This window comes from Lutra lutra, chromosome 5, assembly GCF_902655055.1.
Source record: "Lutra lutra chromosome 5, mLutLut1.2, whole genome shotgun sequence".
Classification (NCBI taxonomy): domain Eukaryota; kingdom Metazoa; phylum Chordata; class Mammalia; order Carnivora; family Mustelidae; genus Lutra; species Lutra lutra.
The window spans coordinates 62,578,751-62,603,646 of record NC_062282.1 but is presented as its reverse complement, the minus strand read 5'-3'; positions in this window follow the sequence as shown (position 1 = coordinate 62,603,646).

Below are 24,896 nucleotides of genomic sequence, written 5' to 3'. Positions count from 1 at the left end.
AACAGTAAACTTATATTGTTATACTGTATGTCTGAAAATTCTAATAACTGAAGTTTCTGTGTATTTCTGTTGTTTGTAGTTTCTGTCAATTCTCAGTCAAGTTTATTATTTCCTTGGGTCCCTCATTTTTTTTTTTCACTGTGTTCTAGATATTTCATTTGAAAACTTAGCTGTAAGAATGATTTGATGCCAAAGATAATGGCATTTTCTCCAGAGAGGATTGTTTGTTTCTGCCAGGAGTCTGGGAAATCTACCAGTTTGGAACCACTTTAATCCAAGTTCAAAGCTTGAGGTTACCTGGCTCACCAAGATGACTGGAACTGGAGAGTCCATGAGAAAGTTGCTTTCATTATGATTCGTCATAACTTTCAATGTAACAATTTGGGATCCCAGCTTAAAATGAACAGGAAGCTGCATTTATCTAAGTTTTCCTTTTGATACCCTGTTGGCCTTAAACTTTGTCCTCAGGCCACCAAAACCACAACTTTTTCTTCTGGATTAGTAAATGCCATTAGGACAAATGAAGCTTTGGGTACTAGACTTACTTCTCTGGGTTTTCATTTTTTAGTATATGGTGGTCAGCTAAGTCTTCACTCTCTTATTGGCTCTTTGGTACTTTCAAGATATTTTTATATGCCATATAGCTTTTTCAGTTGTCCTCTGTAGAGTTTGATCCTAATTAACTGGCTCCCTACATGGTGCCTCATGCAAGCTTCACACTAGTTCTATTGGGTATATAGGATAATTTACATCATATATACATAATTTGATCCTCAAAAGAAGGCTATAAGGTATCTTGCACTGTCCACTTGCCAGTTGTGAGAGCTTGGGCAAGTCAATCTACATCTTTGTGCAATAAGGCTAATAATAGTACCTATCTCCTGAGTATGTTGATATGAAGGACTCAATTAAGGCAGCTGTATACTAGCCTTGTTGTCAGGTGAAGACACTGAGATTCTGGGAGTTGATTCCATGCGTCCCTATCCCAAGATGGTAAGCAAATGGTACGGAGCACCTCCCGTGGGCCAGCCTCTTCCCTAAAAGCTGGGGATGCACCCATCTATAAGGCCAATGTGGCCCCTTTCTCAGACAGCCTAAAAAGCCCAGAACCCAGCTCAAAGGCTGTGACTTTATTCCCAGAAAGGGCAGCTCACCATGGAGAGGTGGTAGAAGACTGCCCTGGAGGGAGTTTCACCTCTGACTTACAAAGCACAGTCTTACAAAGGCTTTTCCACACGGAAAAGCTGAGTGAGGGTGTTTAAGGCAGGGGGAACAATGTAGGGAGCCCGTCAGGGCGCACAGACCTCTCCCCCTCTTTCTCTGTCTGGGGAGGAATGCAACCTTCACCTGTGCTTCCCATCCAAGTGCTGAAGTAGCATTCTTGTTACAAGGAAGTAGGTCACATTTCCAGTCCCCAAAAAGGAAACCGCTACCTCCATTGTGACAGGGTGCGAAACAACAGGCTCGCCTGCCTCCCCCACATTCCTCTCCGGGGTCTGCGCTCTCTGAGGTCTGCTGTTCCCAGAGCAGATTTTTCTCTTCCTTCTGGGTGTGGGAGCAATACAGAATTCATTAGCAGCCCTTGAGCTGGCCCTAACAGAGGTGGGGGTGCAGTGGGAAGAGCCTGCGGCTTGTGTGAGCACCTCAGCCCTCCCTCTGGCCCAGCTGACTCATAGCAACCGGGAGGCGGCTTTTCCCCCCAAGAAAGCTCAGTCCAGGAACCTTGCAAGGAAGTGTCACCACAAGCTCCACCTTTGCTAGGATCTACTTGCACACACAGAGCTTTAGCCTTCCTTTAAGGGGTACAGGGACTCTGGGAACATCTCTGGTGAGAATAAGCCTATGCCTGGTGTCCAGCCACACTGGGGACCCATGGTCATGGGCTCTGTGTTGCTTGCACAGAGAGCTGGAGCTTCCTGGAGGTATCATGGGAATTACTGAGCCAAGGGAGGAGCTGAACCTCCAAATGTCAGATTGAAACTAAGGATGCCAAGTTCTCCAGGGAAGCCTGTGATACAGTAGAAATGGTGTGGATTTGGGGACAGATTGGTGCAGTGGGCAGAGCTATCTGAAAAGGGCCCCAGGATGTTGTTCTGTGTTTTTCAAGCAATGAGCTATCAGGGGACCACTTGCTCCCATGGGCCAACAGCTCCTTCCTCTTCCCCACCACCAACCAAGGGGAACTGTAATATCCTATTGGCCCCCAAAGGCTTCAAAGACAGCATCCCCGACAACCCCTGTAAACAGCCGACACCCCCACTCCACTTGGCCAAATCCAAGTAGCCTCCAGTTCTGCACTGACTTGGCCACTCTCTCATGTCTGCACTTCCAGAGGGAGAGCCGGAGAGTTCCCTCCACTCGACTAAGAGCAAGGACATGGGACATGAGACATCTGGCTCAAGAGCTTTCAGGCAGGGTCCCTTCCCACTCTGAGCCCTCCAGGCTGCTTCTGCCCTATCAGGAGAATCTTGCTTCCCTGTTTTCCTACCTTAGGTGAAGAGGGAATGAACCCCTGGGTGTGGAAAGTCCCATCCAGAAATGGCTCCAAGTGGGCCAGGAACTTCCACCTGTTGTTCTGCCAAACTTCATTGCTGTATTAGTTTCCTGGAACTGTTGTAACAAAGTGGGGCGAACTTGGTGGCTTAAAACAGCAGAGGTTTATTCTCTCACACTCCTGGAGGCCGCAATCCAAAATTGAGGGTTGGCAGGGCTGGGCTCTCTCAGAAAGCTCCGGGGAGGGTCCATCCCCTGCCTCTCTCCTAGCTTCCAGGGCTGCCAGCCATCCTTAGCGTTCTGTGGCTTGTGGCCACATCACTCCTGTCTCTGCCTTCATCTTCATGGGACCTTCTCTGTGTGTCTGTCTCCTCCCCTGTGTGTCTGTTATAAATATGGCACTTGACATTGTGTTTAGGGCCCACCAGATAATCCCGGAGGATTTCCTTTCAAGATACTTAGTTATATTGGCAAAAACTCTTTTCCCAGATAAGACCACATTCACAGGTTCTGGGGGATAAAACATGGACGTATCTTTTGGGAATTACCATTCGACCCACTGCAGTCCCCTCCCAATTTCTCCAGAAGATAAACCCGGTCTTACTACTTCACCACCAAGAGAGGTAGGAGGGAACACGTGCCAGGCACTTCTACATTCATGTCTCAACTCTTCATCCAACATCTCACCAGCCAAGTAGTCTCACTTCTTACTCTTCTTCCCAGATAAAAAATAGAGACTCAGATATGTTCAGCAACTTGCCCAAGCCACACAACTAGGTAATAGCACAGGAATATCAGACCCCGTGCCTGTCTGTGTCATGCAAATGGATGCCACCTGGGTCTCCCACTGTCACGCACCAGGGTTTGGGACAAATCCTACAGCATCACGTGGAATGGGTTAAGGACAATGCTTTATTGGAGAAAGGGGGCACTCACACGGGACAAGGGTCAGCAAGAAGCGAGGACACAGGGAGCCTCTAAGCCTTCCAAAGCCCTCACAGAGGAGGGTCAGGACCAGAGCTCCACTGTGATGCTGGGTATACTGGGGCAGGTGCTGCCATCCCAGGACCTCCATTCAGTGGCAGGAGCCTCAGTGTCTAACCTCTTGGCAGGTGGTCTCATGAAGAAGAATCTACAATGATGAGGGGGAAAGAACACCGTGGTGGGGGTGGGGTGGGGGGTGCAGCTAGAAGGAGGAGATGTGTCTGAGGATGGAGGTCAGAGAGCTGGAGGAGAGCAGGCTGAGGAAGAGCCGTGGGAGTGTCTGTACCTCCTCTGTGGGGGATTGACGGCCATCGCAGGGCTGAGCGCCAGTTGTGGAAAGATTGCCTTGACTTCTCAAAAGCTCTTGCTGTGAGAGGAAATATCAGATGAGCCCAAATTGAGGGACATGGTACCAAATAACTGGACTGTACTTCTCAAGATGCCACCGTCATGACAGAAGACAAGAGACAGACCAAGGAACTATTCCAACTTAAAGAGACTAAAGGGGCACCACAGTGGAGTGTGACACATGCTCCAGACTTTTCTTTCAGGTCAATAAGGCAGAATGTGAATAAAGTCTGTAAATTAGCTAATAGTATGTTTTTAATCATCATACTGTGGCTATGTAAGAGAGTGCCCACATTTATAGGAAATACCCACTAGAGTACTTAAGGGTAAGGGGGCATCATGTCTGCAACTTATTCTTGAAGGTTTTAGAAAAAATTGTGTGTGTGTGAGAGAGACATTGTTGTAGGGAATCGAGTGAAGAGTGTATAGTAAGTCTTTGTACCGTTACAATTTTTCTGGTAGTCTAGGATTTATGTGGGAATAAGCGGGTAAAAGAAAAAGGTGAGGCTGCCACGTGGAGACCGGGCTACACAGTAGAAGCGGGGAGCATGAAGAGGGGCTGTCTGCCAAGCAGGAGCCAGAATGGTGGTGTGGACCGCTCGGTGGTCACAGTGGAGGAGGCGGGGGAGTAAAAATATATTCTGAAGGCAGGGACGTCGGGGTTTGCTGATGGGTTGGACTTGGGGGCTGAGAGAGAGAGAATAATCAAGAACTGTCGGGGACACCTGGGTGGCTCAGTCGGCTAAGTGTCTGCCCTCTGTTCAGGTGGTGATCCTGGGGTCCTGGGATCGAGTCCCACATCAGACTCCCTGCTCAGCAGGGAGCCTGCTTCTGCCTCTCCTGTCTCTCCCTCTGCCCCCCCACCATGCTCTCGTGCTCTCCCAAATAAATAAAATCTTAACAACAACAACAAAGGACCTGTCCGTTGAGTGGATGGGAAGGGCTGGGGGGTGCGGTGCAGCTTAGGAGGGACATCTAGAACCTGTGACCAACAATAGCAAGGGCACTGCAGCCTCAAATGCCATCTCCAGAGCTGATGTCATGCAGTTGGGGTTCAATGCTGTAGAAGTGAAGAAGCCCATACAGGATGTCAAGGTAGGGAAGGAAAAGAGGTGACGAGTATCTCCGCTATTTAGAAGTTACTTGGGGGAAGAAAAGGAGTTTCATTTTAGCCCAAGGGGTGAGTGATTTACCATGACCTTTTATTGATGTTGCTTCCGATGTACCAAGCGCACAAGGCATTTTAGATGCATTATCTTTTCTTCCCATAATAGCCTTGTGAGATGAGCATCATCTAAAGCGTGACACCGCTAAGGCTCAGGAGACGTGAAGTGACTTGCCCAAGTTCACACAGCCAGGAAGCAGGATGGGCTTTTGAACCTGGTCCATCCCCCTGGAGAAAATCTGCCTGGGAGTTCCTGTTTGCTGTCACATGTTGCCCTTCTCTCCCACAGACTGAGGTCTCACCTCTTTGAAGGGAAGCCATGCAGCTGTTTTTTCCTGACAGCTGGGAGGCTGTCTCTGAGGGAGGAAGCATTTTGTTGACTATCCAGCCCCTTCCAGGAAAGAGCCCCTGAATTTCAGATTTCCACCCACCCACCTCCTCTGACATGCAAAATTAGACCTGGCTGCTCTCAGAGAAAACTCTTTGGCTCCCTGCATTCCCCATTTCTCCTTCTTTGAAAACAGCTCTGAACAGGGTGGGGTTCAGCATCCTCCGGCCCTGATCCACTCCCTGGATGGGTGCCCACGCACCCTCTCCATACTCCTAGCTGTTGTTCACAGAAACCAATAGCAATCTCTAGGAGTCATCAAGAGCCTGCTGGGTGCCAGGCTTTCTCCATACATCATGGCCCATTCCCTGGTAAGACTGATATTCCCATCCTTGTTTTCAATATGGGGAGTCTGAGGCTCAGAGGGGTAAAGGAACCTGCCCAAGGTCACACAGCTGGGGAGTAGCTAAATCAGGATCCAGCCCACCACGCATCCCAGTGCCAGGCACAGGGCTATGCAAACTGTACTCAGTTAACAATGACTTTTTGAACAGACTCAAGCCCATCCGAGGGGCTGACCACAAAGCTTCACCCTGCCTCTGTGCTTCAGGGTCTCAACACAGGCCAAGCTGAAAGCCACAAAAGGTTTTGTTCCCCTGGCGCCAGACCCTGCTGCTAAGCTGTGGGTTTCCCACATCCATCCCTTATGCCTGCTTTCTGGGCTCCTGCCTCACCCCATCACACCCGGCCCTCCCAAGCAGAGACCAGGCCCTGAAAACGCTCTACTCCTGGTCCCATCTCAGGTCTGCTTCTCCTGTCAGCTGCCCTGGGCCTGGAAAATGGAAGAAGTTGGAGGCAGGGGCCAGTAGGGTGGGTGCGGCTGGGTGCGGCTGGGTGCAGCCAGGCCAGAACAGAACTACTTCTCAGAGAGCTGGAAGGCTTGGCATTCTTGCTGCTTTAGGCCCAGACACATTCCTCCTCATGCTGCACTGCCTAGAAAAACAGGTCACTTTGTTCAATTCAATAGCTAGGTACCAAGTGTCCACTGCATTAGTCAAGGCTGGCTGACTGCTGTGACAAATAGCCCCCTCATCTTGGTGGCTTAGCACGATCAAGTGTGTTTAAGATTTTTGTTTCGTTTTTCTCTTTCTGCATTTTTTGGGGGAATTACTTTTGGAAACCCCAGCAAACAATTTAAAAGTGGGGTGGAGCAGGAGCACTTGGGTGGCTCAGTCCATTGAGCGACTGACTGACTCTGGATTTTGTCTCAGGTCATGATCTCAGTCAGGGTCATGGGATTGACCCCCAAGAGGGGTCTTGTGCTCTGCACAGAGTCTGCTTGTTCCTCTCCCTCTGCTCCTCCCTGCTGCTTGTAAGCTCTCTCTATATATATCAAATTAATAAATTTTTTCAATCTTTTTTTTTTTTTAAAGTAGGGCAGGACAGGTGAATGAAAGAAGAGTAGAGAATGTGGATAATGTTTGAAGCTGAATGATGGATGGCTGAAGTGGGTTATTAGACTAGGCTTTCTTCTTCTTTTGTATATTTGAAACATTTAATGGGTGTTTATGTCTCACTCCTGCAAAGCCCAATGCTCACGCTCCCGGTCCCTGTCTCTTCTCTCCCCTCCAATGGTTGCTTCGGGACACAGGCTGTTGTATCTTGTGGCTTCTCTGTCATCTTGTGGTCTCAAGATCATTCTGGAGTTATCCAAACAGGAGAGTGAGAGAAGAAACAGAAGATGGCAGAGCCACTACTTAGCGCCTCATGGTGAAGTGCTGTGTCTGCCTTCTGCTGAGAACATTGCCTTGGTCACATGACCAGCAAGGGTTGCTGGGAAATAAGTTTCGGGCTGGGCAGGTACTTCCCAGCACCACGCTGTAAGGGGAACTTGAGCCCTGATTGGTGAGCTGATCATCTTGGCTCCACCCACGTGTGTTGGGTGTGGCCATGCCAAGGGTGATGCCCAAGGGTGTGGCCTGGTCTGTGAACAGATTAAAAAAGGATCTGTAAGAGGCTTGTAAGGATGAGCTGGTGAGTTTTGCTGCAAAACTTCCCGAGCTTGTTCCATGACATGTCTATAAAGTGGTCTTGGCTCATGGAGGGAGGGAAAGTGTGGGGAAAAGGACCCATAGTCACCAGAGCTCTCTGGGCATCTGTCCTTCAACATACTCATGCGTCCACCTTCTTATATGAAATGTGACAAAGGAATCATTTTGCAAAATAGTACCTACCATTGGGAGAACTGGGAGGAAAATGGCAATTCTACAAGAAATTTCGGAATTATTTCCTGCAATTGCATGTAAACCTATTATTATTTCAATAAACATGTCAGTAAAATGGGGCAGTGGCAAAGGAGAGACCCTAGAGGAACCCAAGGTACTGGAAGCAGTCCAGGATGGGCCCGGGGCCCTATCTCTAGTCTCTGCCCCTTCCAGGCCCCAAAGTGGTTGCTCCAAAGTCAGGATCTGCCCGACTACTCTGTTGCCCCGCCTACCTCTCTGTGATTTATAAGATGAAGTCCATTGTCTGTCACCATATATCAGGTTTGACTACTTCCCAGACCGTTTCTCTATCCTCTCTATCCTCTATCATCCTCTTTTCTCCCTACTGCACACGCACACACACATGCACACACACCACTCAATCACTCTGAGCCCTTAGTTGTTCTCCAACTCACTGTGCTTTCCACTCCCTTGGTTTATACCATGTGCTGTCTCTTTGACCCCCACCTCACATGTGGCAAACTCCTTCACATTTTCCAAGACCTCTGGCCCTAACTACTTTATGATCATCCTAAACTCAGCCTTCAATTATCTACATTAGTTTGTGGCCTTTGTCTCTTGCTGGACTGTAATCTCCTTGAGTGCCAACACCATGACTCATTCATTTTGATGTCCCTAGTTCCCAATATAGGGTCTGGCAACGACTAGTTCTCACTAAAATGTTAATGGTTGACTAAATGGAGAAGTGAGTGACTAAAACAGGAAAAGGGGGAAGATAACCCTATGACCCCTGACTAGCTACTAGGATTGTTGTCAAGCTTAAAGTAAAAATGGGCCTATGGGGTCACTGTTATGCTGCTACTACTATTGTCCTTGACTCATCCCATCCCACTACCTACCCCCTGCTTCACTTAGTCAACCCAACAGAACCATCTAGGCCCTGGCCAGGCATCATAGTATAGGAGAAGACAAGGATACTTGCAATTAGGGAGACATGGGGTTAGAGCCTGCCTGCTGACTTCTAGCTATGTGTTCTTGGATAGTTGAGCTCAACTCTCTGAGGCTTAGTTTCTTCTGTAAAATCACCATTCCTCCCACGATTGATAGGAGTACAAGACAGACTTATGTAAGAATTCCTGGTACAACTCAATGAATGACTGTTCCTATCCCACAAAGCCCTCTCCTCTTGCCTACCAGTGAACCTTCTTTCCCTTTGAATCTTTTTTTTTATTTTTTTAAAGATTATTTATTTATTTATTTGACAGACAGAGATCACAAGTAGGCAGAGAGACAGGCAGAGAGAGGGAAGCAGGCTCCCCGCCAAGCAGAGAGCCCGATGTGGGGCTCGATCCCAGGACCCCAGGATCATGACCCAAGCCGAAGGCAGAGGCTTTAACCCGCTGAGCCACCCAGGCGCCCCTGTCTCCTCCATTATTAACATCACTCACCAGAAGGGTATACTTTTACCAAGAATGAGCCTACATTGGCATACCATCATCATCCAAAGTCCACAGTTTACCTCAGGGTTCTTTCTTGCTGGTGTACATTCTATGGGTTTGAACACACATATAATGACATGTATCTGTCATTGTGACATTCTATAGAGTGTTTTCATTGCCCTCAAAATACCTCTGTATGCTGCCTGTTCCCCTCCCCCACCCCCTGCCCTGCCACCCCTTTCCCACTCCTGCCACCCACTATCTTTCACTGTCTCTGTAGTCCTGCCTTCTCCAGAACGTCATAGAGTCAGAATCTTATAGTATGTAGACTCCTCAGACTGGTTGCTTTCACTTAGTAATATGCATTTAAGTTTATTTTATGCCTTTTCCTGGTTCAATAACTCATTTCTTTTTAGGGCCAAACAGTATTTCATTGTCTGGATTTACCCCAGTTCCATTATCCATTCACCTACTGATGAAGAACATCCTGATCACTTCCAGGTTTTGGAAATTATGAAACAAGTTGCTCTAAGCATCTGTGTTTGGATCTCTGTGGAGACAGAAGTTCTTAATTTTTCAGGTCAGTTCCAGGAGTGCAGTTGCTGGATGCTAGGGTAAGAGTACAATCGCCAAATTGTCTTCCAAAGTGGCTGTACCGTCTTCCCACTCCCACCCTCCATGAATGAGGGTTTCCCTTTGATGCTAGTGAATGAATGCTGAGCACAACATTGTCCAAGGATGCTAGCCCACTCCTCGGGTGGATGACTAAATCCTGGAAAGCAAAGCCTGTGGGGCATAGTTCCTTTGAAGCCAAAGCACTCCAGTCAGCAAGAAGTACACACAGGGAGCTCCAGTGGCAAGTGGAGCTATGGTCATGATCATCTCCCCCTTTCCTGAGAAATGCCCTGAAGATTCATGGTAAAAAGACAACAAGCTACCACTTTTGAGCACCTACTGTATGCTTTGCATTTTACATATATTTTCTAATTTAATCCTAACTACAATATTTTAAAGGAAACATTCTCATTATCACTATTCTAAAATCACTATTACTTATTTTATGGGGCGCATTGGTGGCTCAGTGGGTTAAAGCCTCTGCCTTCGGCTCAGGTCATGATCCCAGGGTCCTGGGGTCGAGCCCCGCATCGGGCTCTCTGCTCAGCAGGGAGCCTGCTTCCTCGTCTCTCTCTGCCTGCTTCTCTGCCTACTTGTGATCTCCGTCTGTCAAATAAATAAATAAAATCTTTAAAAAAAATAAAATAAAATCACTATTACTTATTTTTTAAATAAATGAGAAGTCTCATTACATCTCTATCCCTATCCACCCCTCCTTCAAGGAATCCTTTTTTTTAGTTTCTGGTGTATCTCTCCAGAGTTTTTTAATGTCGATATAAGAACATATTCTTAAGCCCTCCCCGCTTTTCTTTTCTTTTTTTTTTAAGATTTCGTTTATTTATTTATTTGTTTGTCCGAGAGAGAGAGAAAGCGCAAGCACGCGAGAGCACACAACCAGGCAGAGTGGCAGCAGAGGCAGAGAGAGGCAAGCTCCCCACCAAGCAAGGAGGCTGATGAGGGACTCGATCCCAGGACCTTGGGATCATAAACTGAGGCAAAGGCAGTGGCTTAACCCACTAAGCCACCCAGGTGTCCCTTCTCCCCCCTCTCCTTATACAGAAAACATATATGTCCTACTGTCCAACACTTAGTTTTTTTTCACCCTGTAATTTTTTGTGAAGATTTTTCTGTATAATATACAAAGAATTTCCTGATTTTGTTCTATTGGGTGGGGTTATCATAATGTATCTAACCAGACCCCTGTCAAGGGAATTTTAGGTTGTGGAACCTAAAGCCCAGAGTGGGGAATGTACTTGCTCAGGGTCACACAGCAAGGAAGTAGAAGGAAGGTCTTGTTCCTAGGTCCTCCCCTTCTCTTTCTTCCCCTCTTACCTAGAGAAGCTTTGCTACATCTCCCTGGAAAACAGAAAGTAGAGAAGAGTTGTAAACTCTCCTCGTTCTACGGGAAGGGCCTCTTTCACGGGACAATTCCCCTGGCCTAGGAAACCAGCTCCAGCCACTCAGAAGTGTTTGAGGAAGGATAAGACCCTGGATCCCAGCATCACCTCAGTGGCCAGGGATGTTGGTCCTGGAGAGACTGCCTGGATCACCGTTCTGGCCCTGTCATTGAGCAGTTCTATGACCTTCACCATAAGATTTCACCTCTCTGAGCCTCAGCTTTCTTATCTATAAAAGATGGGGATAACAGTTGTATTAGTCAAGATTCTCCAGAAGAGTAGAACCAGTAGAAGACAGATACAGATATGTCTCCTGTATATATAAATATATCAGAGAGAGAGATCTATATATACCTAGAATCCATAAGGCAGGCCAACAATGGGCTGGAAATTCAGGCATGATTCCTATATGACTATCAAGGCAAAATTCCTACTGTTTTGGGAAACCTCAGTTTTTGTTCTTAAGGCCTTCAATTGATTGGATAAGGCCTACCCACATGAGAGAGGATAATCTTTTTTACTTAAACTCAACTGATTATAGGTCCTAACCACATCTACAAAATAATGTCACAGCACTGTCTAGTTCATGTTTGCCTAACCGCTGGACACCACAGCCTAGCCAAGTGGGCACATGAAAGTAATCATCCCAATAGTCAGAGCCCACAGGAGAGAAAGCTGTGAGAAAGCTTGAAAATACTGGCCTGCTGTCAGTATTGTTAGCTGGGCCCCTGCAGGTGTCTCAGTGTTAGAAGAAGCAGGAGAGCAGTTAGGACGGTGCCGCCTGAGTTAGGACACCTGAGTTCGGACGGTGCCTCCTGAGCCTGGCCTGGGGGACATAAAGATGATGAGCCCGCCCACTCTCAAGGAGCTCACAGACCAGGGGCTGTGGAGACAGAAATGCAGACAATGAAAGCTTCTGCCAGATGGGATGCTGAAGGCTGTGGAAGCCCAAGGGCGAGCAAGGGAAGGCTTCTTGGAGAAGGTGACCAAAGTAATTTGTCTTAAGGGTTCAAGCGGAATTAGCCAAGGGAGAAAAGAGCAAGCAGAAGGCAAAGGAAAGTTCCAGACAGAGGAGCAGCTTGAACAGAGGCACAGAGCTGTGAGAGAGGCAGGAACTGGTGTGGGGAGTGAGCCCCCAGTGCTGGGACCGGAGAGAGGTGGACCCATCACAAGGGGCATCGTGGGCCTTCCTCCCCGCAATCGATCCAGACGATCAGTCGGGACGACTTGGATGAGCACTTGCTATGCGCTTGGCACTGTGCCTGAATCCCTGACGTGTACCCTCGTAGCTCTCAGGGGAGGTCGGTGCCATTACCAGGTGAGCTGATTATCATCACGCAGCGGAAGCAGCGGGCTGAGATGCAAGACCGGACAGCTGGCTCTGGAGCCCAGCAGGGGTGACACAGCCTCAGGGAGGCCAGGAAGGGCTGCTGGGATGTCTAGGGGGCGGGGGCAGTTCAGGCTTGTTGCATCTGAGGCGATGGGGACAGCCAAGTGGAGGTCAGGAATGTGAGTGCCGAAGACAGGCCCTTACACCCACCCTCCCAGGCAGTGTCATGGGGCACAGGCCAGGCTAAGCGTTCTACATGAAACAACCCTTCAAGTCCACTCAGGCACCGCTCATTCATTGTCACCCCCAGCATCTGCCTCTGATTCCAATGTGTGTCCCCTACTCCTGCCGCAATGGCTCTAAAACTCCCTTGGCCATGATCCGCACACCCCAAACCCTGATTCCTGTTTTTATCAGCCACTCTTTCCAGATTCTCTGCCCTCTAGCCCTTCCTCCCCGACCCACATTCCCTAGAGGCTTCCTAAGCCCCAAAGGCCACAGAGGATGAATGACATCATCTGTGCTCCGGACCTCGCTGGGCCCAATTATCAGGCTATAAGTGGAAACGCCCTACATTTTCCCACAGGAAAGTGGCCTCCTCACTCCTGACCCTGCATGCTTCTGGGGATCGTGGCAGAGTCCTTCAGTTCCTGCCTAAGGAGAACTGAGCCCTCTCCCCATGGACCTGCCTGCCACTCAGGTATCTCTTATCCCCTATAGACCCTGTCAGCGTCTTCCAACATGGGGACACCACAGTTTTCCACAGAAGGGACACAACGCCATGCAGTCATTAAAACCAGCAGTTTGGTTTTAATCGGCCTAAATTCATGTCTAGCTCTTCCTCTTTCTTCCCACCTGTGTGAACTTGGACAAGTAGCTTCCTGGCTCTGGGATTCTACTGTCTCATTTTTAAGTTGGGAATAATAAAAGACATCTTCTCATTAAATCTCTTAAACAGCCCTCCAAGGTATAAGCATTGTCCCCATATTATAGACGAGAAACCTGACATAGGGGGAGTCAGACATTTGCTCAAGGCCACCGGTTAGTAAGTGGCGGAGCCAGGCAGGGCCTGGATGAGAACCCCTGTGGTCAGGAGAGCATTGAACCACCAAAGAGCAACCCAGAAAAGTTGGGAAGGCTTCCCATAGCTAGCCATGCCGAAACTGGGGCTTGGGTAGAGCAAGGTCAGGTCAGGGGACACCCAGGTTCCAGAACCAGCATGGCCATCGCTAGCAGCGGGGCAGAGGAAAGTGAATTTCTCAGGACTCAGTTTTCCCAGCTGTAAATGGGGATGGCAGGCCCCACCGCAGAGCTATCGTGAAGATCACGAGAGGGAACGGCCCACATCTCCACTATTCCTGTGTTGCAAGCCAGGTTGTAGTACACCCACATCTCCCCCGCATTAGTCACTAATCGTTTTTTCTTTAAATGGATCATAATATATCATGCAAACATATTTATCAGAAAATTATTGAATCTAATTTCATATCACCACCTTAAAAAGAAAACAGGGCACATTTGCCATAAATAGAAGGTATTTATACAGCAAAGCAGAAGCCAGGCTCTGCACCTGCAGACGAGTGTCACAGTGTTAAAGACGCACTTCTCCTGATCTGCCTGCCCTGGGCACACCTCCCACTTGCTAGAATGGGTTCTCTAAGGCCAGGTTGGGGACCTTCAGGACATCCTGTCACCTCCCTTAAAGCACACAAGGGATGTCCAGGGTTGGTGCTCAGTAGGTGCTCAGGAACCTGAGCTCCTCTCTCTGCCCTCAGTCTCCCAGAAACAGACACCTCACAGGAAGAAACTGGCACTCCCTCCTCCAAAGAATAAAGCAGCAATAGCTGGAAACTCCAGTTAAACTCGTGCTCCCTCACCACCATCGTGACTGCCTTGAAAGGGCACTGAGGTTTGCTGCTAGCAATGACTGAACATGGCATGTGGCAGGGAGGCCTTGCACATTGCCTCCAGCAACCGTCTTCAGTCATCTGACACAGGAGCTCTACTGCTGCTGAGAGCGCCAAGAACCTGCCGTGCTCTAAGACCTCTCTGGCGCCCTATTGCCCAAAAGAAGACATCTTCCTCAGCCTTCCAGCAGCACTCTCTTCATTCTCCGGTGCTTTCTCTGCCATGTTCCCTAGAATCTGAGTCCTCTTTTGGCTGTACTCTAGCTTGCCTGGATGCTGTTGGACAAGGCATTCAAAGTCCTGGAGATCCAGAGCCCAGGGAGAGCAAGAACCTCCACTTCATTGGCTTGTCTCTGGGCCCTAACACCAGATGTCCTCAGGTGGCACTGCTCCTGCTTCCCAGGGGGTCCCTCGAGAGCAACTGAGCTCCTTCGGCAACCTTAGCATGCACTTTCTCAGTCCGTACTAGTTTGCCCAGCATGCCTTCCTGCCTCCTGCCAAAGGCTTCTGCAGTGCTGTCCCCACTGCTCAGAGTGCTCTTCTTCCACCTCCGGGCCCAATGACCTCCTTTATGGTCAGCTGTCAATTCAGGGACACCTCTTCCAGGAAGCCTTCCGTGACTTCACCCCAGCTCAAGTCCCTGTTACTGCTCTGGCAGAAACAAGTGCCCCCTCCGAGCATCTCTCTGATTACTTGAGCTCCAGTCCCTCCCCTAGGCTTCATGTGGCCAGGAGCTATGTCCCTTTCATTGTTCCTGGGGCCCCAGCACCTCATACAGAACCTGGTACAGGGCAGGAGCTCAAGAAATGGATACCGTTATTAGCATATTAGCCAATCTGTGGGCAGGAGCTGGTGCATTCTTCCCTCTGTTTCTTGCTCCTGCTGGCACTCCTACAAGGCATGTCCTTCTCTTTCCTCTCCCCTGAGATACTCACCTCCCATCCAACACCATTCACAAAGCCGTTCTTCTCTTTGGATCCTCACAGCCACCTTGTAAGGCTGGCGGCACAGATTATCACCACATTTCAGATACAGAAACTAAGGCCCAAGGAGGGAATGTGACTCGTTTGAGCTCTTACAGCTGAGAAATGGCTAGGTCTTGAGGCAGCTGTGGTCTTCAGACCTCTAGTGTGAAACTCAGCCCAGGTTTAGGGGTTCTTCTCCCATTGTTCCAAGTCAACGCTAGGATTCCAATATACCATTTATCTTGGGCTCAATTCATGGCACAAGCTGATGGACTGTACTTCATGTCTTCCTCATTGCAACCTATGTGTCATCATACCCGTTTTAAGAGATAAGAGAGGGGCCCACGGGACTGAGCAACCTGCCTGGACCACGTGGCTACTGAGACAGCCTGGATTCAGACCCAGGTGGGAGAAGCTGTGGTGTGATCTTCCCACCTCTACTTTCCCCTCCTCCTGGAATCAGCAGCCTGGTTTCCTGTGGGGGTAGGCCCCCTCATACATCCAGTCCAGTGGGGCTCTCGGTCAAGGTGCCTCACTCTCCCCTGACCCAGCCAGACCCTTCACACCCTAGTCTCTAGCAGAGGGGCACTGTGCATATGACTATGTTGCTGACTCGTTTCTGGAAAAGTGCCTGTTTACGTCTGCTGCCTGGATCCCCAGAGCCCCTGCCCTTGCTGAAGCCTCTGGCTTCTCGGTGAAGTCTGGAAGCCACACCGTATTCTTCCAGTACCTTTCTTCATGCTGAAGTCGGACCGTCTGCTTCTGTTGCTTGCAACCAGAAGGGTAGACTGCTTCTCCCAAGCCAGCAAGAAGATCCTCGAGGCTAGAACTTAGTCTCACATTCTTTGTATATTCCCTCTTATGCCTGGCACAGAGCAGGCCACTGGGTACATGTATGAGAAATTGAGCAACACTGGATGATGTGGCCTCTGCCATTCTTGGTGTCATCTTTATGGGTTTTGTCAGTTTCCACATTTTCTACAATAAACTGCTATTGCTTGATTTTGTCTAAATAAGTAAGCTAAGGAACCCTCAAAACATGATGTGACCCAAATCCTGTGTTCCTATTGGAACATGCAGGAGGTATGGGATCCCACAGGCAAGTCTCCTGCTTTGGGTCCCTAACTGCCCACTTTCCAGAGCCCCCAAAACAAATGGAGGTCCTTGTTGAGGATCCAGAGCCTGGCTTAAGCCAAGGAGCATCTCCCTCAATCCCCTTCCAAAAATTATAATATACCCACTGGAAAATGAACAGGTAATGTCCTGCATTTAAAAAAAAAAAGCTATTCGTCCTAAGTACAGAAGTAATTTTGTTTTCTTAACTATATTTTACTTGAACTTCTTTTTAATTGTATCATTTTATTTTAATTGTACCTATGTGTTACCCACATGGCTAAACAAAGTTAGTTTTTAATGCAAACAGAAAAAAAATCAATTTTAGTCATAATAGAAAATTTGAGCATTAAAGAAAATCAAAGAAGAAAATTAAAATCACCTGTTTTCCCATCACCCAGAGAGAATATCAAATTAAAATATATTTATTTCCTGCCTTATTCTTATGCAGATGGCTGTGTTTTCAGGGTATCTTGGGTTGTTTTTTTTTTTTTCCCCTCATGGTTTCTCTTTTATTCTTAAGGTCACCATCTTAAATCATTTGTAAAGTATGTATTAGCTACACACGATTGTTAAAAATGTCACAATATTGTGCAAGTATTATTTGTCAGTGTCTACACACACACACACACATTTACATATATACTCACATATGTATACACAGTGATGTGTTCATATATCTAGATGTTTGCTGCAAACACATGTGAACCCTCAGATACATATGTTTGGTTAGTTCTCACAAGAGAGATTTTTGCATGAATATGAAAAGAATATTACAAGTAGTACAAATCTGAAGCCTTAAATAGAAATGTCAGGAAGTTATAGATCCCTGGTAATGTATGAATCATAGGGTAGGTGGATTAATGTTTTCAGGCTAAAAGTTGATCAAAAGAGTTCACCACGTCTTTAACTTCATGCTCTTAATTCTGTTACATAAAATAATTGAAGGCTACATTTTTCAATCCTCTTTGTAAAAGAAAGTATACATGTCAGGCCCTTTCTGACTGTCCTACTCCCCGTAGTATTGGGAGACCTATCCTCCTGACTTGTTCTGTTCGCTGACTCTGCCCTATGGTTGATCATTTTCCTGTGTAGTTTGTCATTTTCTTTACGGTAAGCCCATCTTTTCCAAGGGCTGTAATTCCTGTAGGGGTCTCATGTGCCCTGGTTTGGAGAAATGTCTTTGAAAAACAGCTTTACATCTATTCTTTCTGGTGTGCCTGAGTGTTTGCTGGTCCTGACCGATCCTTTACAATGTTTTCTTGGTCTGTAACAGTGTAAACTCAATCTCTACTCATTTGCCTGGTACAGGCTTGAGATGTCAAATTCCCAGGAGGCACTTTTTTTCGTTTCCACCCAGAGCCTGAATTTGAGACCATATTTTGGGTGAGGTCTCCCTAAGCCCCACCTGGGGGGCTATGGCAGTTGGGAAAGGCAAGGTTATAGCACAGTAATAAGCCCAAACTTTCAGTAGCTTAACCAACAAAGGTTTGTTTCTTCTACTCCAGATCTGTCAGGAATCGGTTGAGAAATCCTTTCTGTGCGTCTTCACTCAGGGAGCCAGACTGATGGAGCAGCCGTTCTCTTGAACATTCTCTGTCTGGACAGACTGCACACACATTTAAACGCTCTGAAAATACTTCGTGAACAACCTGAGCGTCTGTAGTCCAAAGGCGATGCCTTGCTGACTATCTCGGTTCTGCCTGTCTACCACAAGCATATCAACACTGTGTCTCCTATCCCAGTGGGGATTTCTCTTTATTTGAAGTCCAGCCAAGTGTTTTCAATACCTTTGTTTTATTTTTACCCAACACTTCTAGATGTTTCTTTGGTTGTGGTGTGAAGGAGAAGTGTCCCCTCAGTTTTCCAAGTCACCAAAATCAGAAAATTTATATTGTATCTTCTGGACTAGGAACATGCTGTTTTGTAACACTTTTTCTTTTAACTATGGGTTATAATTATTTTCCTGTAACCTTACGTATTCTTTAGAAGCATAACTTTTAATATTTACACAGTAGTCTATGAATGAATGTACCACTCATTTATTTAACCAATCCCCCCTTGTTGGATACTTAGGTTGTTTCCAGTTTCTTCCTCTTGACATTCTCCCTATTGACATCTTTAGGTACAGGAGTGACTTTCGAAATGTCTAACAACTATGATGGTCTGGTCTTGGACACCAACCAGCTGGAATGGGCAGAGGTAAGAAATGGCTGGTTTGTCCACACCATGTGTCCCCCACTGTGTGTACATGTATCTTTTCACATATCCTGTGATTTCCCCTGGATACGTTTCAAGAAATGGAATTTCTCCATGGCCCAAAGGATAAGGGAACATTTTAAGACTTTTGCACCTACTTCTACAAGGCTCCAACCTCATTCCCACTGTAAGAGAATCCCTCCTTTCCATTCTCATAGTTGTTCACCTAACAACGGGTCAGGAAGGCCCTGGGATGGCGTCTCTCACCAGAAATTCCCTGGTCAGCAGGGTTTGTGGTTCCCTATCAGAGGCTGATAATGCTAATGGCTAATGGAATGTCCAGGGTCTGGACATTCATCTCGGACGAAGCCCGAGAGAGGGGGAAGTTAGAGATGTAAGTGAGCGCATCTCTGCCTCTGCAGGGAGGGGTGGTGGGGCTTGTGGTATGGAGGGGCTCCCAGAAGCAGAGGAGTCGGGATCTTCAAAGACCTGCCCTGGGTTAAGTGATGCCTGGGCTCAAATCAGCTCCATTTCCAGCCTTGTGACCTTGAGTGAGTCCATCCTCACTGAGCCTCAGTGTTCCGATCTGCAACATAGGGAGGGATACCCCTTCCCAGGGTTGCCTCGAAGCATACGTTCAACAAGATAATGTGCGCATCTTTCAGGCCTGCCACCAGGCAGCCATGCTAAAACAAGGGTAGGGGTGAGGCAGAGAAGCTCTTCTGATGTGTGACTACACACTTATGCACTCCGAATCCTCGTCTCCTGCAGGCTGAGTAAGTGTTCCTTGTTCCTGTGTGATGCTTCCGAGGGGGAGGAGGCCGGGAAGCCTGGACTGACCTGACTCAGGAGGAAAGGAAACCAGATGTGCACAGTAGGAATTTACCCGCTCAGGGGTCATAGTGTCTCATGTTCCTCCATTAGGATCTCTCCCTACCATGGCTTCTGAAGTCCTTCCTATTCTAGCCCCTATTCCCCTCAGACCCCTTCTTCTACCACCCTTCCGTCATTACCCCACACCAGCATTCTTGTAGTGTTTTGAACACATCAAGTTCCCAGCCCCAGGGCCTTTGCACTTGCTATTTCTCCGATATGGCATGCTTTTCTGGATCTTTGCAGGGTTCATTTCCTTGCTTTATTCAGGCTTCAGCTTTAATGTCACTTCCTCAGAAAGGCCTTCCCTGGTCACTCTATCTGAAATGGCAGGCTGTCCCTGCATACCATGCTATCTCTCATTCTATTTGTTCACCCACTTGTTTTCTTCATAGAACTTAACCTTAAAATTATTTCATACATTCCTTTACTGCTTGCTTGTTGAATGTCATCTCACTAATAAAATACAACCCCCATGAGTAGAGACTTTGCTTCATTTGCTGCTGTACCCCAGCCTCTAGAACAGTGCCTGGCACATAGCAGATGCTGAAAAACATTGATATCCCCTTTCATAAGAGCAAGTCCCTTTCATTCATTTCTAGTGTGGTCACTTCACAGCAGTGTGATCTTGGCCAAGTCACTTAATCTCTCTGCCCCTCATTTGCTCAACTGTGCAATGGGGCTAACCACCCCTGAGACCCAGCAGAGTGGGACTGCCACCACATGGCAGTTGTGAAAGGCCTGCTACCACTTGTCCCTCCTGGGGCAAATCCTCTAGGAAGCCAGCGCATGTCACCCAGAATGCTCCAGCTAAGCTTATCCCAACCTGGGGCGGAGTGAATTGTCTCCCACTTCTTATTCCTTCACCCCACCCTGCTTCCCAGCTGGACTTTTTGCATGGCTTCCTTCAGGCCCCATGAATAATGGATGATGTGTGGGTCCCTCTTGGAGCTCCTCATAATTACTGGGGGAAAAAGAAGTCTTTCTCTGTCTTGTTTAGATCCCCTGACTTGGCCTTCCCCTCTGTGGATGAGTCACCCAATCTTAACCCTGCAGCTCATCTTGGCGGGTGGCTGGAGGCCTCCCCTCCGAGCCCCAGAGGCAGGGCTGCGGAGTGTGGGCGGTCAGTGGGCAGGACCGGTATACCCAAGCTGGCCTAGATCATTCTAGAAGCAATTCCAACTCACCTGCAGATGCCAGCCAGAACCCCCATTCCTCCCTCAGAATCTTTAGACCCAGCGCTGATACTAAGCCTAGTGTTACCCTGAGGGCAAGAATAATGCCCAGGGGTGGACTGGCTGTGTTCCGCTGGGGGCCATGCACACTGGACCATACACTGGGGGCCGTGAATTGGCCAAGGGCAGGCATTATGCCTTTATGACATGTCATGAGTCTTATCTCATTCCTTCCCCACATTCCTCTGGAGAGATAGGGGTGGTTGATCTTGTTACACAGCTGAGGAGGCATCAGAGAAGTGAAGTAACCTGCCCAAAGCCACATGGAACAACAAGTGATGGGTGTGTCTGGCATTGCGTCCATATTCTTTCCATGACACCAGAGAGACAACACCAGGAATCGGGGAGAGCTTCCAGGATTCCCCACCAGGGAAATAAACAGAAGTCTATCAAGCCAGGGTCTGGAGACACATTAGACAAGAGAGGGCCCAGTCTGCTCCAGGCACCCTCCCTCCCCCAGCCCACTAGAACCATGAAAAGACATCCCAGGGTGAGCCCCCACAGCACAGCCCCTCTTCACCTGCATTTAGGATCATTTACTCACCACCTCCAACCCTCCAACCCCAGGAATGTGACTTTTGGTGCAATGAATCACACACCTGACTGAGTACTCCCTTGGGAGTCAAAAAATCCTAAATTCTCCAAATCCAAAATTCCTAAATTCTCCCCCTCAGCTCTGCCACAGAGCTTCTGTGTGATCAGGCAGGTCATGACTTTCTTGTCTCCTCATTCATGAAATCATAGATCTTGTTCTCTGTTTGGGAATCCAGGTTCTAGAAGCTACGATCCTCAGAGGGTGATTTTTAAGGCACTATGGTGTTGCACCTGTCCTTCTAGCTCCTGAGTGTATGGACCTGGGCACCTCCAGGTCCATACACTCAGGAGCCTACATTCTGCTCAAATGCCCTCCATCTTTCAACCTTACTGGCCCAGAGCAAAGACATAATGCTCCAGTTGCCTCAGGGGCACTGGGGTTTTGTCACCCAGCCTCCTCCTCAACCCTCAGTCCATGTGGCAGTCAGAGAAGCTGACTGACCCCATACCAGGGTTGACCTGTGACCAGCCTGTCCACTTAAGGTGTCCATAGACCTGACCCAAGATGACCTATTGGAATGGATTCCAAGGTTGTCTTGAAAATGCTGGAACAGATAGATGATTGTCCTTCTCTGTGGGATGTGAATGAGGAAGATGTGACTCTGGGTGCTTCTGGCAGCCATCTTGGGACCACAGATGGAAGGGCTGCCTGAGGAGAGAGGCCTCACTGAAGGAGCCAGTCCACAATAGATGGAGAGAAACCAAGAAGCGTTGGGTTGAGCTACCCTGGGGCTATTCCATTATGGGAGTTTCTCTTCTGTTGCTTGCAACCCTAGAATCCTAACTGATCCTGGCATCCGGCTGACCATCAGTATATGTTTATCCAACTGAAGTTTATTCCAGAAGCTCAGCACCACGATCCTACACACAGTAGTGCACACCCCCCTCCATCTCTGTAAATATAACCTGAAGCTAGTTGAGAACATACAATGTGTTAGGGACAGAACATGGTCGGGCAGGTGAGGAAAGTGAAGCCCCAAGAGGGGACTTGTCCCAAAATGCAGAGTTGGAAAGTGGCCCAGCCAGGACCACTGATTATTCATCTCACAGAAATAAGGGAAGTGGGTTGTCCTATTTCTGGTCAAGGGTCTACTTCCTATGGAAAGGATGTCTCTTTTTCCCTCCCAGAGGCTGCTCCAGAGTGGCCTCCAGATCAATTTCTCTGACATAGTCCAGACGTCTGATGGCCTCCTCTTCCAGCCTCCCGGTGGTCATGACCCGAGCCCGCAGCACAGGCTTTCCCACGGAGCACCCTCAGGGCCCTGTCTGTATCCCCACCTCAAAACTGCTACATGTCCTCAAGGCCCCTCTGAAGGGCCCCAGTCCTTTTCTTTCCCACTTTCCACAGATCCCTCTTTTCCACAGATTGTGCTCCACGATTACACGTTCTCCCCCAAAGGCCCGGGGCAAGCTCAGACCTCCTGAGCTGTCCTCCCACCAGCAGCATGGCCGCTCCCCAGTCTGGACACCCACAAGCCTTCCTCTCAAGGCAGTGCTGGAAACATGGGCCGGGTTGGGGCTTTGGAGGTGGCCCCCAAGTGCCCAGCCATGAAACAATGTCTGAGTTTAAAGGCGAGGGGCCCTTATGAACACCTACTGGGCACCAGGCAGTGGGCAAAGGAGGAACAGGACCAAAGCGTGTCGCCTCAGGGTGTCAGTCTCATGACATCACCCGATAGCTACCCAATGGGCACAGCCTCCTCTGGTGACGCTTCACAACCATACACACACACACACACACACACACACACACACCAGCAACAACAGTGCCATATATAGTTTCACGAGTACCAATAACTAGATAGAAATGCAGAGTGGGACGCTCTCGAAGGATCCATGCCCAACTCCTAACCATGGATATCTCAGAGATGGGGGGCTGTTCAAAGGAACTTGAGCCTCATCTATAGTACTCGACCCCAGAGGAAAATGTACTCTCATTTGATTTATGCTCCTAAAAATCAACTTTTAAAAAATCAAATGCGGGGCGCCTGGGTGGCTCAGTGGGTTAAGCCGCTGCCTTCGGCTCAGGTCATGATCTCGGGGTCCTGGGATCGAGTCCCGCATCGGGCTCTCTGCTCAGCAGGGAGCCTGCTTCCCTTCCTCTCTCTCTCTGCCTGCCTCTCTGCCTACTTGTGATCTCTCTCTGTCAAATTTAAAAAAAAAAAATCTAAAAAAAAAAAAAATCAAATGCATGAATTTAGTGAAGTCATGATAACTGGCTCTCTCTGGGAAGAGCATCCAGGGTGCTGACTGCTCATCTCAAGGCAGAGGATGGAGGAAACCCAGAGCAGGCAGGAGATAGAGCCCAGGGGCTCCCCCCCCTCCACTTCTAACGACCCCGTTGGGGGCTCACTCTCCCCCCCACCCCCGGCAGCCTTGCCCCCAGGGCTTGGGAATTTCCTGGAAGCCTGAGGCATCCTGAGAAAAAGCATCTTCCTATCTTCTCACGGCCTTCGGGCAAAGGGAGTGGGTGAGAGTCTTTTAATTAACGTTTTCATCATTTTTCTGTATTTTACTAAATCTCACACATGGTGGGGTGTGGGGGGATAAAGCTTCAGAGAGCAGAGGTCAGGGTTTCATTTGGTCTGACACCCAGAAGAGAAATGTTTTCTGGACAAATCTGAGCCCAAGGCCAAACAAGCCTTTGACAATTTTTTAAACAATATTTTGTATTCTCTGTTTTAATTGCACCAAAAATGTATGAAAATATTCTTTTAAAAATCCAAACAATCCCAGTGAAATTGAGGTTGCCTTTGCCCCACACTCCCCATCCAGTCCCCATGGAAAGTGGCTATCCTACTCGACCTGCTGATCATCCTTCCAGAACTTTCCTGAGAACTTTCAATACATGAATGTATTGAAATCTGTCATCCTGGTTTGGCTTTGTTTCTCAGTCAATAGCAACATCTGTACCTTTTCTTCTGTAACTTTTTTTTCTGTTAACAAATTTAAGAGCTCTAAGTCAGCTCACCCAGATCTGTTTTGTTCTTTTTAAATGCCACAAAGGACCATAGTACCAAGATGCCGTGCATTATTTAACTATTTAATGTGGTGATATTTAAAACAAAAGACATATCAATTTACAAAGAAAAGGAACCTGTGCTTCTCACCTGCCCCCCACACCTCCACGCCTCAGTTTCTGCATCTGTAAAATGGAGACATCAGCCTCAATGATCTCTAAGGGCAGTGGCACAGTCTGTGATTTCAAACATTTTCTCTGCCCTCATTGAGAGTCTCCCTGCTATGCCTGGTTTCCTCTTCGACCTTGGCTTTCTCGGGGTCTGTCTGTGAGTCAGCCAGGCCGGTGGGAGTTTGGAGGGGGGTGTCCCCTCTCCTTCCCCGGCTGCCTGGCTTCTCAGGCTGGCTCCAGCTCATCCAATGAGCCTGTGAGAAGAAAACACACACAGCACCCTCCGAGCTCCCGCCGCCACTGCCTTAAAATAGTAGGTTCGTCTCACTCCTGTGCTCTTCTGAAGCAGTCACACTTGGTTTTGTCTGGAGCTGTCTGGAAGTGGGGACAGTGGGCCCTGCACATCGTCTCCAGCTCTCAGAAGTTAGGGGCCTCAAGCCAAGGACAAATCCTTTGCACCAAAAGTCTTTTCTGATCAGTGCAGAGAACTGGGGGACTGAGTTAGAAGAGGGGCCCTCAAATGGGCCTAACTGCGTGTCCTACTTCCAACAGGGGA